The sequence below is a fragment of the Amblyomma maculatum genome, chromosome 1 (genome assembly GCF_055883805.1).
Source record: "Amblyomma maculatum isolate TAMU_Amacu chromosome 1, ASM5588380v1, whole genome shotgun sequence".
NCBI lineage: Eukaryota > Metazoa > Arthropoda > Arachnida > Ixodida > Ixodidae > Amblyomma > Amblyomma maculatum.
Window position 1 is genome coordinate 287071141 of NC_139344.1, and position 14999 is coordinate 287086139.

Genomic DNA, 14999 nt, shown 5'->3' on the forward strand with positions numbered 1-14999 from the left:
GATAGGTGGAAGGCTCCATGGCATGAGCCGCCGTAGCTTGAGCATTCTGAGTAGTGAGTACAAGGTGCCGACGTCTATTCTTGGGACTGCGGAAGCAATAAATAAGTTTGCTTCTTCAAGCCCTTGAAATGGCGGAGACAGCTCCGGGCCAGCAAGACGCTCGGTTTGCCGGTCATTTTACGACCGTTCGACCCTGCTTCTGTTTTTTTTTTGTTTTTTTTTTTTGTTTTTTTTTTTTCCTTTTTATTGCGGTTGTCTTGTTCTGGTAATGGCAGTGCTGTAGGAAAGAAGGAAGGAATAGGTCTCTGGAACGGAATTTGGCGGGAAGACGAAAGAATGTGTGTGCTTCGTGTCTGGAGAACAAGTTGTTTTGTTCACTAGCTTTACTTAGTTTTTGCATGGATGGAAACTAGAAAGTAATTTAAAAGTAATTGAATTACTCAGTATAAGTAATTGTAGTAATTTCATTACTTTTTGGGAGCAGTAATTAGTAATATAATTTAATTCGTTTTGAAAAGTAATTTTGCCATGTATGTAGCACACGACCGGATTAATTGGAGGAATATGGGAGAAGCCTTCGCCCTGCAGTGGGTATAGTCAGGTTGAATATGATGATGATGATGATAATGATGATTCATGCATGCCTGAATTGCTCTTTACCGCTTTCAGGCTATGACCATTCTTTAGAGCATGCTAAATTTTCCCCTTGTTATACTTCCTCATGTCGGCCCCCTTGCGCTGATTGATTAGCTTTGATATTTCTGCCAGTGCTGTCCAGTCTGCTGGGTTCGACGCATTCATTATTTCGCGCCTCTTAATGCGATATTTCGTCTCCTTAGATAGTTTACCGGTATCATCTCTAATAATTCTATCGCCTATTTCTAGCACGCCCTCAGTAATGACATCTCTGAAATTATTGTTCATTGCCTCTAGGCTAAGGACGGATTCCATGGTTAGCACTGAATATCTGTTCTACAGTGAGAGCTCGAATCCTTCCATTTTTCTCTTTACCGTTAATCCATTGATGGACTTATTCCGCACTATTCTGTTCCGTTTCCTCTTAAATCCAGATTAATTCGAGACCTAACCATCCTGTGGTCATTGCATCGAACCTTTCCGCTTACCTCTGCACTTTGCACAATTCCAGGGTTAGAAAAGAGTATAAAGTCAATTTCATTCTTGGTCTCCCCATTAGGGCTTCTCCCTGCCCATTTGCGGCCCTTCCGTTTGCTGAAGAAGGTATTCATAATTCGCAAGTTATTTCGTTCAGCAAACTCCATTCTTTAACCCAGTGCCATAGTTGTCCACTGCCTAATCTCAAGCTTGCTTTCGCCTTCGCATTGAAGTTACCCATCTGAACAGTATACTGTGTTTTTACGTTCCTCATAGCCGTTTCTACATCTTCGTAGAAGCTTTCGACTGCCGCATCATCAAGACTACATGTAGGCGCGTATGTTTGTACTACCTTCAGTTTATACCGCTTATTAAGCTTAATTACCTTGGCTGCCACCCTATCACTGAGTTAATTCATATTACCACATATATACTTACTGAGAAGGAAACCTACTCCTAGTTCTCGTCTTCCCGGTAAACCAGGATGAGCATGATGTGTGCCTTTCGTTCTTGCCCACGGTCATTCGTTGAGGCTCTCAAATCTTTTAATAACTTGTTGGCTTCCTGTGGCGACGTCGAACGGAATTCGGGCCCCAATACTGAAACCATACTGTCCAAAATAATGCACGATCCGTGAGAGCTTAAGGAAAGCGTGGCCACAACAAACCGGCGCCTAGATGAAAACATTAATAAGTAGGTTCTGTTGACCAAAAAATAAATCACGTATCCATCACAGTTATGACCCACGCAGCCAACGTACACGATTTGCAAAGAAACAGTCGACAACTTACTGTTAAAAGTAAATGTCCTCGAAAGCTGAAGCCGAAGAAACAACTTAACAGGCTTACCGGAAGTGTCAGAAGAACCGTCCCAAACTTTAGAGCAGCATGTTTAAAAAAAGGTTTTGAGAATATTGTTACGGACGAAGGAGGAAGAGGGCAGTGGCGAGGGCAGGAGCGCGCGGCTCGCACACAGATTCATTAAACGTCATCTCACGACCATCGAGCATCTTCTCTCTCCTCGGTTCTCCTGTTGTCTTCGCTTGCCGCCATGTAACATTTGGTTGGAGGTGCGGCGTACGTCATCCCCATCCTCGCCTTAGAGCATCGACGCCATTTGTAAGCCGGGACCATCGACCGAGAACCCAGGGACATCGCCGAGCAGCTTCGCCGTAGCCCTTCAAGCCCTGACCTGACCAACTACCACCGCCCAGCCCCCAGCCCAGACCTGAAGACAAGGAGAACAGACAGACGAATCAGAACCGAGACGAAGGATCCGAAAGACCCGAATGACCCGAAGGAACCTATGGACACAAACACGCAACCCCCGCCCAAGCTGCCCGACGTGACCTCGAGCCATTGGTCCCATGGACTCTGGTGACGAATGGTTGACAGCTCAAGGGGAGGCGGATCACCCACGCATCAGACATCGTACCGGCAAGCCGTTCTATTCTTACTTCTTCCTCTTCTTCAAGCATCCAGACACGCCTATTATCATGCCATGGAATCATCATCGGTAAACTTCCTCGTCTACGATTGGGACGATCGCTCGGTGGCCCCGGGCCATGTTATGGACGAAGGAGGCAGAAGGCAGTGGCGCGGGCAGGAGCGCGCGTGCTAGGCCCGCACACAGATTCATTAAACGTCATCTCACGACCATCGAGCATTTTCTCTGTCCTCTGTTCTCCTGTTGTCTTCGCTTGCCGCCACGTAACAATATTCTTAAGATAATAGATGTGCCAATTGAATGGGCCTACGGACTAGGGAAACCCCAGGAGGACAAATGTCACCCTGTAATATTCAAGCTTTTAGAAGAAGAAGAAAGTTTGGTTGTTTATTCATGAAAACAGGTATTACATAAATAATACAGAAGGAGGTCCCAGAGCTCAAGGCTGTATCGGGACCTCCTATGGATGCATGTACAAACTTATGAAAAATATTATTGGTACAGCAAAAGCCCTCAAAAGAAGCAAAACCGGCGAACACAATATGGTAAAAACAAAAAAAGTAGGAATTCAATACAAGCTCGAAAATTTCATGCGCGGCCGGTATTGTTAAAATAAAGTAGTTGAAAATGATATACAAAGTGATACAGCTTCCCAACGGGCATATGAAAACACTCATGAATCGAATGTGAACAAAGCGGTATGTATATAAAGAAAAAACGTGTTTGAAAGTTATGTGACACGATTGTGATAATACGGATAACAGTTGTTTAAAACCGGACAGAGATGGGGATTGCTTGACATGAGAAAGGAGGTTATTCCAAATTTGTAAAGCAAAAAGAGCCGTGTGCTTGCCGTAGTTTGTTCGAACGGTTGGTAATAGAAAATTGTTGTCCTTAGCAAATCTTGTTTGATTATTATTGGTGAGGGCCTCCCTGTTGATTACAATTGAGGGTATGGTGTTGTGCACAGCTTTATAAAGTAGGATTGCGAGACTAGAGGTAATCAGTGAAACGATCGGTAAAATGCTGTGGTCGTGAAGAAGTGATAGCGCTTCACTGCGGTATGAACTGTAGGTTATACGTATGGCCTGATTTTGAAGATGTTGCAGTTGATATAAATGTGATGGGTGTTTCCCCATGAAGTGATGCAGTAATTAAAATGACTATGAATGAATGCGTAGTAAAGAGCTATTAAAGTGTCACGATTGAAAAAGGGACGCTCTTTTAGTAGCACTCTGATGCCAAACCACACTTTTGTTTCAGGTTAGAAATGTGCTTATTGTATTTAAGGTTAGCATCCAGAGTAACGCCAAGAAATGTGCAATGTTCTGAAAGTTCAATGCAATGGGAATTAAAAGTAAGTGGTGGGATGTGTACGGGAGCCTTGCGATTGGAGCTGAATACCATGAATGTTGTCTTAGAAGGGTTGATCTGCAAGCAGTTACGATGACCCCAGTTTAAAATATTATTGAGACCAGTAGTCAGCATAGATGTTAATTAGTGGATTGATTTATCAGTAGCTAATATAGTAGTGTCATCGGCAGAAAGGAACGGTTCTGATTTAGCAAGACAACTAGGTAGATCATTAGACTACCGAGAGAAACTGAAAATCCTTAAAGTGGGGGGTGCAGTGCTTTTAAAGACACTGCATAAAGAGGACTTCTCGCCACGGATCTAGTCAATTAGAAAAAACAACAACAAATTTGGACAAAAGAGAACCGGGATAATGACGATAAAGTAGCATTATTTTTCAGATTTGTGGATTAACTCGAAAGCATTACTAGGCTATATGCCGGCAAGGTTGTGTGTACGGAACGTGTATACAGTTCGTTGCCGTTCTTGTAATAGGATCAAACGAATGGTTGTAATCGAAAGAGGATGGTTTCAGGATGTTGAACAAAGATTTATGTCAATGGGATGGTTAGTTAATTCATCAAAGACAAAAATGTGAAAGTAAAATCAATGAGACGTCGAAATAGCCATGCGACTAATGTCGACGTTCAAGAGGTGCGACGTCGCGCCAGCTGGAAGTGGATGGGTTTCTGTCTCAATAAGCGAAATAAATATCTGACAGTGATCATAAGTGTGTAATTAGCTGTCAAGTAATCAAATTCACGCTAATTACCGACTTCGCGTGTAATTCACGTGCACAGAAAAAGCTAAACTCACACAATCTTGTGCGGCGACTTCAACCTGCCCACGATAAACTAGGACGATATTTGTGTTCGGCATTCATATCATAATACAGAGCTAATGTTCGATATGGCCTTTTCTTTTCACCTAAACAAGGTTGTACGAATACCTGCACGTGTTATTTCAAGCTCAAAAACCATTCCCGACCTTGTTCTTATTTTTGAAGAGGTCTCCGATTTAGGCTTTACTGTCGAAGTCCTGCCAGGGATATGTGACCAGGAATGCTGGACATCAGGAATGCTGCCGATAAAAGTGTGCTTGACTACTTAAATTTGGACAGTTGTCTTCAAAGATTCAAGACAGGGCGCTCTCAGCGTCAACTACCTGCTTTTGAATTTTAAGCATACCGTGCATGAATGCCTTAAAAGGTACATTCCTCGCCACAACTCTTGGATCACTAGTGAGATACTGCAACTAAAGTGCCGCTTAAAACGCCCATTCCCCCAACTCTTGTGTCGGTCCTATACTCTTTTGCCATCAGTTCGTGTCGAACTGAGGAAAAAAATAAATAAAAAAGTCCAAGTATCATTTTTTCACTGTCCAGCTGCACCGTTTCATTACTAACTCTCCAAGAAAGTTTTAGATGTATATTACAGGGGGAAAAAGATTCGATCATCAAATTTAGACTAAATGACACCGAGTCAACCGATAAAAATTGCTAAGGAGTACAACGAGTATTTTTTTCACTATTCTTGCGTGGAGATGATAACCACAGTACAAATGTTTCAGGCACTGGCTACGAACTACCGAACCTCGTCGTAGAAGAAGGCGTTCTTTCGTCCCTACTAAATATAGACATTAAGAAATCTGCTCGCTCTGATGATATAAATAATAAATTTTACTTTAGACATAGAGAGCTGTGCGCGAAGTGTCTGTGCATGATATTTAATGACAGCCTAAACCAAGGTGTCCTTCATAACATCTGGAAAACAGCAAAGGTAATTTCCTTTCATGAGTCCGGAAATAAACTCCGTATCACTAATTACAGATCAGTTTCACTTCTGCGCACTGCTAGTAAGGTGACGGAGCATTTCAATTTTAAGCATTTAGGTTCCTATCCGGAAAACAAGTTTCTATTCCGACAGACAACACGGATTTCGAAGGGGTCTTTCCACAGTTACACAGCTACTGCACATCACCATTGAGGTCATGGCAACGCTATACCAGGGCGGGTAAATAGACAGGCTTTTCTTGGACTTCCAGAAAGCTTTCAATCGGGCTTGTCACAATAGAATAAAACTCAAGCCACAATGTATACAGAAAAATTAAGAAATTCTCCACTGATTTGATTTTCATTTGTCCAATCGAACACAGCATATTGGTGTAGCAAACTCGGTTTCTTCCCTTGCTCCGGTACTTTCAGGTGTACTGCATGGTTCTCTTATCATTTTTATTGTATCTAGATGATTTGAGCCTCAGAAACGGTGCCGGTTCTTTGCTGATGATGGCATTGTATATCATAACGTTCATTCACCACATGACCAGGTTACTATAAATGATTACCTTACAGCAATAAATAATTGATGTCGTTCTTGGCGCGTGAATTTAAATACATCCAAATGCACGCAAATGTTGACAACACGGAAGAAAACGCCATTAGTCAGCACATATAGCATTAGTAAGGCAGGAATTAAGAGGGTTGACAGTTTTATGTAGCCGTAGTAATCGACTAGAAACTGACTTGGAGTGCTCATGTTAAATTCGTCGTTTCGGCGTCATTAAAAAGACGGTGGCTCATAACCGCTTGAAGCATTCTACGCGTGCAACTATAACCTGACTGTCTGCACTAGGCTCGCTAGACCATTTCTTGAATGCGTCGATGTTGTATGGTATCCTTGCAGAAAGTCCGATACGTACATTTAAAAGCGTACAAAAAGCCTTTACATTTATTTACAATATCTATAGTAGATCAGCTCTGTCTCTTATCTCAAAATACGATCCGGCTTCCCAACACTCGATGTTTGCCGAAAAGTACATCGTCTACAAATTCTTTTTAATATTGTGAATAACCGAGCAAAATGACACCCAACACATACCTTAGTTTTAATAAATCAAGGAAAACAAGAAGTAAGCATATAGTAAAACAATTGTGGGGCCACAGACCAGACCTAACGTTTACCGCTTCTCGTTCTTTCCGAGAACTATAGCAGAGTGTAATACTCTACTGCAAGAAATCGGTCCTCAGTCGAATCCTTTGTACCTGCCTTGAAATCTCTGGAAGGATTCGCGCCATTCTTTGTGTCACCGGTTTCTTTGCTTAGCATGCATGCTGCATTGGTTTCCTCCTATGTTTATGTCGCTTTTTACTTTATCGTGGCTTGCTTACCTTTCACTCACCTTTCTTCTTGATTATTTTGATATATACTGTAAACTGTTTTCAATGTACCCACACTTGCCTGGACTAAAAATAGAAAGTTGGCAGTATCAAGTTAATAAATAAATAAAATAAAAAATGGTAGAAAGTATTTATGGCCTAAATCCAAAACGCGTTCTTGCATTTTGACATAACCTTAACATACACAACATCCCTGATACGTGCGGTAACGATAATGCAAAGTGGAAAGTGAACGGCAGCAGTTGCGGCACTGTGATGTGTACGAAACGAGGCAAATTCTAAAAGGAATAACATGCCACTTTTTAAATGTAACTGAGGATACAGCCGAAGTCCCGAAACCTTGGCAGCAGCGGAAGTGATAAATAAAATGGATGGATAATTCCAGGAAACAGGTGCAGCCAAACGTAGCGCCGTCTGATGTGCCTTTTCTGAGCCGATAAGACACTCGAAATAAGTGGCCAAGAAAACGAGCAGCGCAGCGCATGTCTGTAAGCATGGTTTCTCATCGTCGTTTCCTCGAGGCCTTTGGTTATGCATTTTTATTTGTTTCCTTTTCGTTATGCACCACACGACAACTTGAAGTGACCAGAAAAAAAAAAAAACATGAAGGGGGCAGAGGAGTCTGGCAAGGCCTTTCCTTTTTTTTTCGTTGCTGAGAACACATGTACCGGAAACATGACGAACGGCAAAAGGCGCACTGCTGCACGCACGCAAGCACTGACACATACGCACGCAAACTGTATATATATATATATATATATAGGCCGGCTGCGTTGGTGCGACTCCACTATTGCTCGGCATAAGTGGAAGCAAAACGAGGCAAGAGAAAGAAACGCATTTCGAGCGCAGCCGGGTGCCCCGGCAGCGCTCGATTTTGGCGCTGGTCCGCGGGGCTCGAAGGAGGAGACGCCTGTCGCGGTCCGCGCTGCTCTTCGGGGACTACGGACGGTCTCTGGGGAGCCCTCCCTCGCTACTGCCGGCCGCGAGACATTTTCCGAGGAAGCAGACCCCGGGCGATCCTCCCTACCAGGAAGGAAGGAGCCGGGGAGGGGCGCCACGAGAACCCTTCGCAGATTGCCGCCAACAAAGGATAAGGAGCAGCATTTCTAGGCACCTCCTCGTAGTCCTCCTCTCAGCCGGTGCTACCCAAACGACCGTCGCCGCGCTGTGAAATTTTACCACGCCCCGATTCCAAATCTGCCTGAAAAAAAAAAAGAGGCCGGGCGAGATATTTTTAGTTTGTTGTGTTGCTACCGAATACGATCTATACAGCAAGCTCTGCAAGACTTTCACAAATGCGTTCATTACACGGCCCAGATTCGCTTCAGTACGGTGTTGCCGGGCATTGAACCAAAGCTAGCATCGCGTCACGAACTAGTCATGTCCGAATCGCCACTGCGGAGTGTTTCTTTATCTACAGACACAGTGCACAACATTCTTTCACCATGGAGCTTCGTAGTGGGAGGTGGTACCCACTGGCCGGACATCCCCCACAGATGAGATGCCAGGGTTCAATAGACTGCTAATTGCGCTTTAAAGCAGCGACCTCCTTTCATCGACACCTGTCTGACATCATACTCTGGTCACTAGAGAAAACTAGCGCCTGTAAAAGTATCAAACCATGCGGCGCATCTCCTTACCATAATGTTTTTGTTGGCCCTGCTCACTCGACTCTGCACATTTGACATGATAGATTCCATACGAGTTATGTGAGAGGCGTATGGTTGTGCAGGATATAATGCGGTTTTTGTTTATTTTTCTCCCATTGAACAGCTATGTTTCACTGGCACTGCTGACATTATATCGGACGTACACTGCAGAAACCAAACATTATGGTCATCTGTATGTTGCTGTCTATTGCTACAAGGTCATGGAGTTTTTATGTAACGTCGATACTGCAGTGGTATAAGGACCTGAAAACTCTCGCCACTCATCGCTTGTTCTGCATTGGTTGGTTGGTTTATAGGGCTTAACGTCCCAGTGCGGCTTTTAATTTCAGCGAGGCTGTAGCGGCGGGCTATGAGTTCTTTCTACCACCTGGGGGTTTTTAACATGCAACCACTGGCGCTCTAAGTGTCGTCTTATTGAACCGCGCCCGCCGGACCCAGTACCCGACGGGGCTGTCCTGCTGTTACGGATGGGCCGCAGTTTTGATCCAGAGATTAACGGTGATGATGGGGTGGTCTCGAGTCAGAACAGGCAGCCAGGCCAACGTCCCTCGCACTTCGTCAGCCTCCTCTTCTCAACACCGTCACTTTCACTGACACACTGACGCATGAAATTTTCCCCGCTGCAGACGAAGCTCGTCCTCGAGGAAGTCACGTTGTACGACGCACGCAGCGCTTAAGACGAGCCACATGGGCTACTTACGTGCGTTAACTTTGACGATCACATAGCTCACTTCGCTTAACCCAGTAATCACGACGAAGGGGTCAGTGTACCTAAACAAAAACGTCTGGTACAAGACTCGCTTGCGTAAGAGTGTCCAAATCCACACGAAATCTCCAGGAGCGCGGCCTCAACGTGGCGCTTTTCATAGCATTTTTTGGAGTGCAGCTGTGAGGACAAGTGCACAAGCGGGCCAGCTGACGAGCTTCTTCAGTACGACATGCCACCTGGTAAACAGAAGGGTCGTTGGGAGGCGAGAAGGAGAACATGGTACCTAAAAACGTGCGGCGCATTCTGACGTAGAACAAATAGAACGGGGAATACCCGGTGACGCATAATTCGCGATGTTGTATACGCGTATCCCACGAATGGCAACACAGTGTCCCAGTTCCAGTGGTCCGATGCGACATACATTAACAGCATGCTGATGAGGGCATTGAGGTTTTTACTCTTACCTAGAGGGAAAGCTGTGCTGCCATTTATGGGAGTTTACATGGAGTTTCCAGACGGCCAGTTCAGCCACCATGGGCGCTCAAAGTATCATGGGCCGGAGAGCTACCGAGTGCAGAACTACAACTTTTGGCCAAAACTAATGCAAAGATAAACGTTGTTCTACCGTAAATAATGTCCTAAGATTGAATATTGTGACTATAAATTGCAAAAACAGAGAGAAACAGCATGTCAGTGTGAGATTTATTCAATATAAGCGATAGCTCTTTCTGCTATTGGCGTAGTTTTGAGCAGCACAAATACCAATATTTCACACTTAATAGGCATACTTTGAAATAAAAAACGTTATGAAAGTATTCATGTTTGTGCAATCATTTAAGGACGTTTTTAGTGGCATTTCGGGAAACAGAAACCATTTATTGGCGACGTCTGGTTTTGCACCTTCGCTACTATGGCTTTCGCGGTCTATGTACGCACCTTCAGATATGGTGGCTAGATATACTTCAGATGATGACGATGATCACGAAGAAGAAACATCGCAGTAACGCCACTCCACGTACCCGAGAAAAACCGACTGTCCCGCAACAAGTAGCACACTGGCCCATGATTCTTAGTGCGCCCATGGCGGCTGAAGTGCAGCGTCCTCAGCTTTCCCTCTAGTTAGTGTAAGGAACTCTATGGATGAGGGCGCTGTTTGTGCGCTAATTCAGACCGTTGGTTTGTGGGTGGTAAGGAATGAAGTGGTAGTAGTTGGAGCCACAAAGCTGAAGTAATTCCTCTCAGCAGTGAATTGTCGCCCGCGGTCATTGATGATAACACGAGGAGCACAATGACGGAAAACGATAGTGTGCAGCATAAACGCCGATACATCACTTGTCTCGGCGGATACAAGCGCTGGAGTCTTCCCATACCTTGCCAAATAATCCACGTAACTAGAACCCAGCTGCGTTCTTCTGCAGACTTGCGAAATCGGCTGAGCAAATCGATTCCAACTTTTTTAAAAGTCGCCCATGGCGGCCTTACCGGTTGCAGAAGCCCTGCAAGGAGAGTGGTGCGAGACTTGAGGCGCTGACGTTGCTAACAGCCGGTTCGTAGTCTTATATATTTTCGGCCTATAAATGCGCTGGCGAAATCTCTGCAATGTACGGGAGAACCCAAGGTGACCCGATGCGATGTCGTCGTGCATAGCGTGCAGCATGATTGCGGATATTTTTCAGGACAACCAAAAGCACGGCTGCACCATCATCGAGTAATTCATGTAGAGGAGTCCATTTTGCATGACGAAAGGTGTAGAACGTGCTTCTGTGTTGGCCGCTGCAACGAAAGGTTGCTACGTGAGGTCATTTTATTGCTCTGGATGGAAGGTTTCTGTATTTGGAAATGACATGGAAAGCGAGGCCAAACATGCCTACCCCTGCGGTAGTTGTTGGCAACGGATGGCACGACAAGCCACTTTTGTAGGGGACAGAAAAGTCATATTCCTGCAGGAAGGCCCTACGCGCCAGACGGCTCGCGAGCCAGCATAAAGAATGATGATCAGTAACATCGTAAACGAATGTTCATATAGGTATAGGGGGAGCTCCTGGACGGTAAAGACGGCATTTCAGGTCATTACGGTGTAATTGCTTTTTGACATCGTTAAGGTGCGACTGGCATACGCAATTACATGCTCGGCACCGCTATGAATCTGTAGGAGCACCACCCCAAGGTCGACACCACTAGCGTCAGTGTGAATCTCCGTGGCTAGGGCAGGATCAAAGTGACGCAAAAGGGGTGCCTAGGTCAGAGCAAATTTCAGCTGGTTGAAAAGCCGAATCACAGTCTGGTGTCCAAACAAACTGAGTCCTTGTGCAGAAAGGCAGTTAGGGGATGTGCAGAGTGCGCAAAACCTGGGATAAAGCGGTGGAAAAACGACAACAGTACAAGGAAACGCTGAAAACTTCTGATCGTACGTGGTTTTTCAAAGTCTCGAACTGCAGCAAGCTTCTGCGGATCAGGTCGAATGCCATCCTTATCCACGAGGAAGCCAAGGACAATAGTTCGTCGTTCTTCGAAGTGGCACATCTTAGAATTTAAGATGAGTGCAGCCTTGCTGATTCAGTTAAGGACAATACCAAGGCGTGCGTGTGCTCTTCAAATGTCTTGTCAAAGACGATAAAATCATCCAAATAGCACATACAAATATCCCATTTGAGGCCACGAAGAACCGTATCCATTAAATGCTCAAACGTCACAGGTGCATTACACAAGCCGAACGGCATTACATTAATTTCGAACAAGCTGCCAGGAGTCAAGAAGGCAGTCTTTTCTCTGTCGCACGGGGGCAGCGGAGATCAACGGACGAGAAGTACGACGCCGAGCGCATACATTTGACAGCATCATCAATACTCGGCAGTGGGTACGCACCCTGTTGCGTGACCGCATTCAAGAGAGGATAATCGACGCAAAATCTCCATGAATTGTCTTTCTTTCGAACTAGTAACACGGGCGAGGCTTTGATTGTGAATAATTTTGCGCTCGGATGAGGAGGCTCGAAACGGTTTCTACCTGATAGGATTGGCATTCCCCGTATTAATTGGATGCTGCATGCGAGAGTCAGGCACAGAAGAATGAGATCCTGTCCTGGTAAAGTCAAACACAGAAGCATAAGACGAGAGAACGTCCTGCAGTGCACGTCGATCAGTAGAGGATAACCACTTGCTGATAATCGCTCCTAACTGGTCAGAATAATCCGGCGTCTTGGCTGAAGCTCAGGAGCAATAAAAAATGACCGGGATACCTTCGGTAACATAATGTTCAAATCTTGCAAGTTTCGAGCCAACCGGCAGATGCATAGGTTGTGCGGATAGATTGAGTCCACGCGTGCGTGCAACCGTCTTCTGCCTCAACAACAGCATGAGGAACCAGTGCAAGTTTCTTCGACACATTGCATGTATCCGGTTCAATTGCAAATTCACAATGCCCCAGTCGAATTCCGGAACACCGCGGACGCAAAAGCGGCTGTCTGAGCTGGCAAGATCACATCTGCGTGAGAAAAAGCAAATCGCGAATAGGCGACGGGTCTTCGACTCAGGCGGACAGGTGTCATCGCACAGAAATTTTGCCGGCTCCAATGTCGAGTGTTGCGCCACACTCATGCAAAAAGACGATGCCCAGAATGACGTCATGCGTGGAGCGAGGTAACACAACAAATTCGGTTCTGATACTTGTGTCACCCAATTCAATAAAGGCCGAGCAAAGGTCGACAAGAGTCAGATTCACCCCTAAAGCCGCAAAATGTGGTTGCTCGGTCCTACGCAAGCATAACTATCTGGCCGAGGAGATTTCTAAATGAAAGTGTAATCACAGACACAGAGGCACCAGTGTCCACCAAAGCAACTGTACTAACAATGTTCACACGCACACACACTTTGTTCTTGAGTATGACCATAGGAAGATGTATGGATGAAGTTGACTGGCCGGCGACCTTACATCCATCGGTCGCACCAGCTAGTTTCCCATGGGCAGTGGACTGGAGCGGCGACGAGGTGATGCTGAACTTCGCGACCGGATAGAAGGCGGAGTCATGCTCCGCTAGGAAGCAGAACTAGCGCATTCAGCGCGGGAAACAGATGGTTGGCGAAGAGAAGCAGGCGGCTGACATGGCGCGTCATCTTGAAATCGAGATGGACACGTAGATCGACGACGCTGAAAATAGCGGGAGATGTGTCCACTGTGGCCGCAACTGTAACAGAGCGGCACCTCTCGGTTACCCTAGAAGTAGGATGGATGACTCCGCGTCGAACAAGAATATCCGGTGGGAGCGTGTCGAGGTGGTTCAGACGGAAATGCCTCGTAAGAATACTGATCCGGTTGATGTCGGTGTTTGTAAAATTCTGAAAGAAAGGACCGATCATGTCCGCCCTGGCCGGTGCGCCCCTTCTTGCGGGTACATTGAGCCCAGGGAGTAGTAGGTGTTCCATACGTGGCTCAATTGCATCGAACATACGTGGTGCGCTTTAAAATGGGTGGCACCTTGTAGCTGAGAGGTCAACTCTTCACGCACGATCCACCGAACTATTGAGGAGATGTCTTCAGAAGCAGAAATGTCAATGCTCGTGACACTTGTGACGTTAGATAGCCGACGAAATGTTTGAAAATTCGCCGCGGCTTGAGTGCCTCGAACTCACGACAATGCTGCATCACGCAGCTGTAGAGGTAAGGTTGTCCTTCGTGATCAGGAAGTTTTAAACGTCTTCGCAAGTTTCTTTCAAAAGGTGGTCCCCCTTGTCCTCCTCAGACACGTTTCTGTTGACAAGCCGGCAAAGTGAGCACTTCCTCGATGTACTTCGTGCATGTCTAAGCTGGAACCCGACCTCTCTGTGCAAGGGTCTGCTCGGCTCTCTTCTTGGCCGAAGTGTCACAGCAGCACTTGGTGATTCCACAAACCGGGTCCAAGTAGTAAGTATGTCCTCGTGATTCTGAAACCACGGGATGGTGGTCCAGGCGACAAAGAAGACAGCGTACATCGCAAAGAAGACAGCGTACAGAAGAGAAGTGTACATCATCCGCTCAAATGTTGCCGGAGCATTACAAAGGCCAAACGGCATAACTAAATTCGTACAAGCCGTCGGGAGTTACAAAGGCAGTTTTGGGGCGATCAGCCGCTTCCAGGGGAACTTGCCAGTAGCCGGAGCGTACATCTAGGGAAGAAAAGAGCTCGGCGCCTTGCAAACAATAGAGAGCGTCGTCGATGCGTGGGAGAGGGTAGACGTCCTTTCGCGTAATCTTATTCAGGCGGCGATAATCGACACAGAAGCGGATAGAAACATCTTTCTTTTTACGAGGACGACAGGGCTGCTTGAGGGCTGAATCACGCCATTCTGAATCATTAGGTCGACTTGCTCTTCGATAGCCTGGCGTTCGGTTGCAGACACACGATAGGGGCGCTGTCGCAGTGCTGCGTGGGTGCCGGTGTCGATGAGATCAGTGACTGTAGAAGTTTGACGAAGAACTTTGAGGAGCGAAAGTGATGTAGTAGGTTCAAAAGCTGAGTGCGCTGCGCTGGAGGAAGATCGGCGTCAATGGAGCGGAG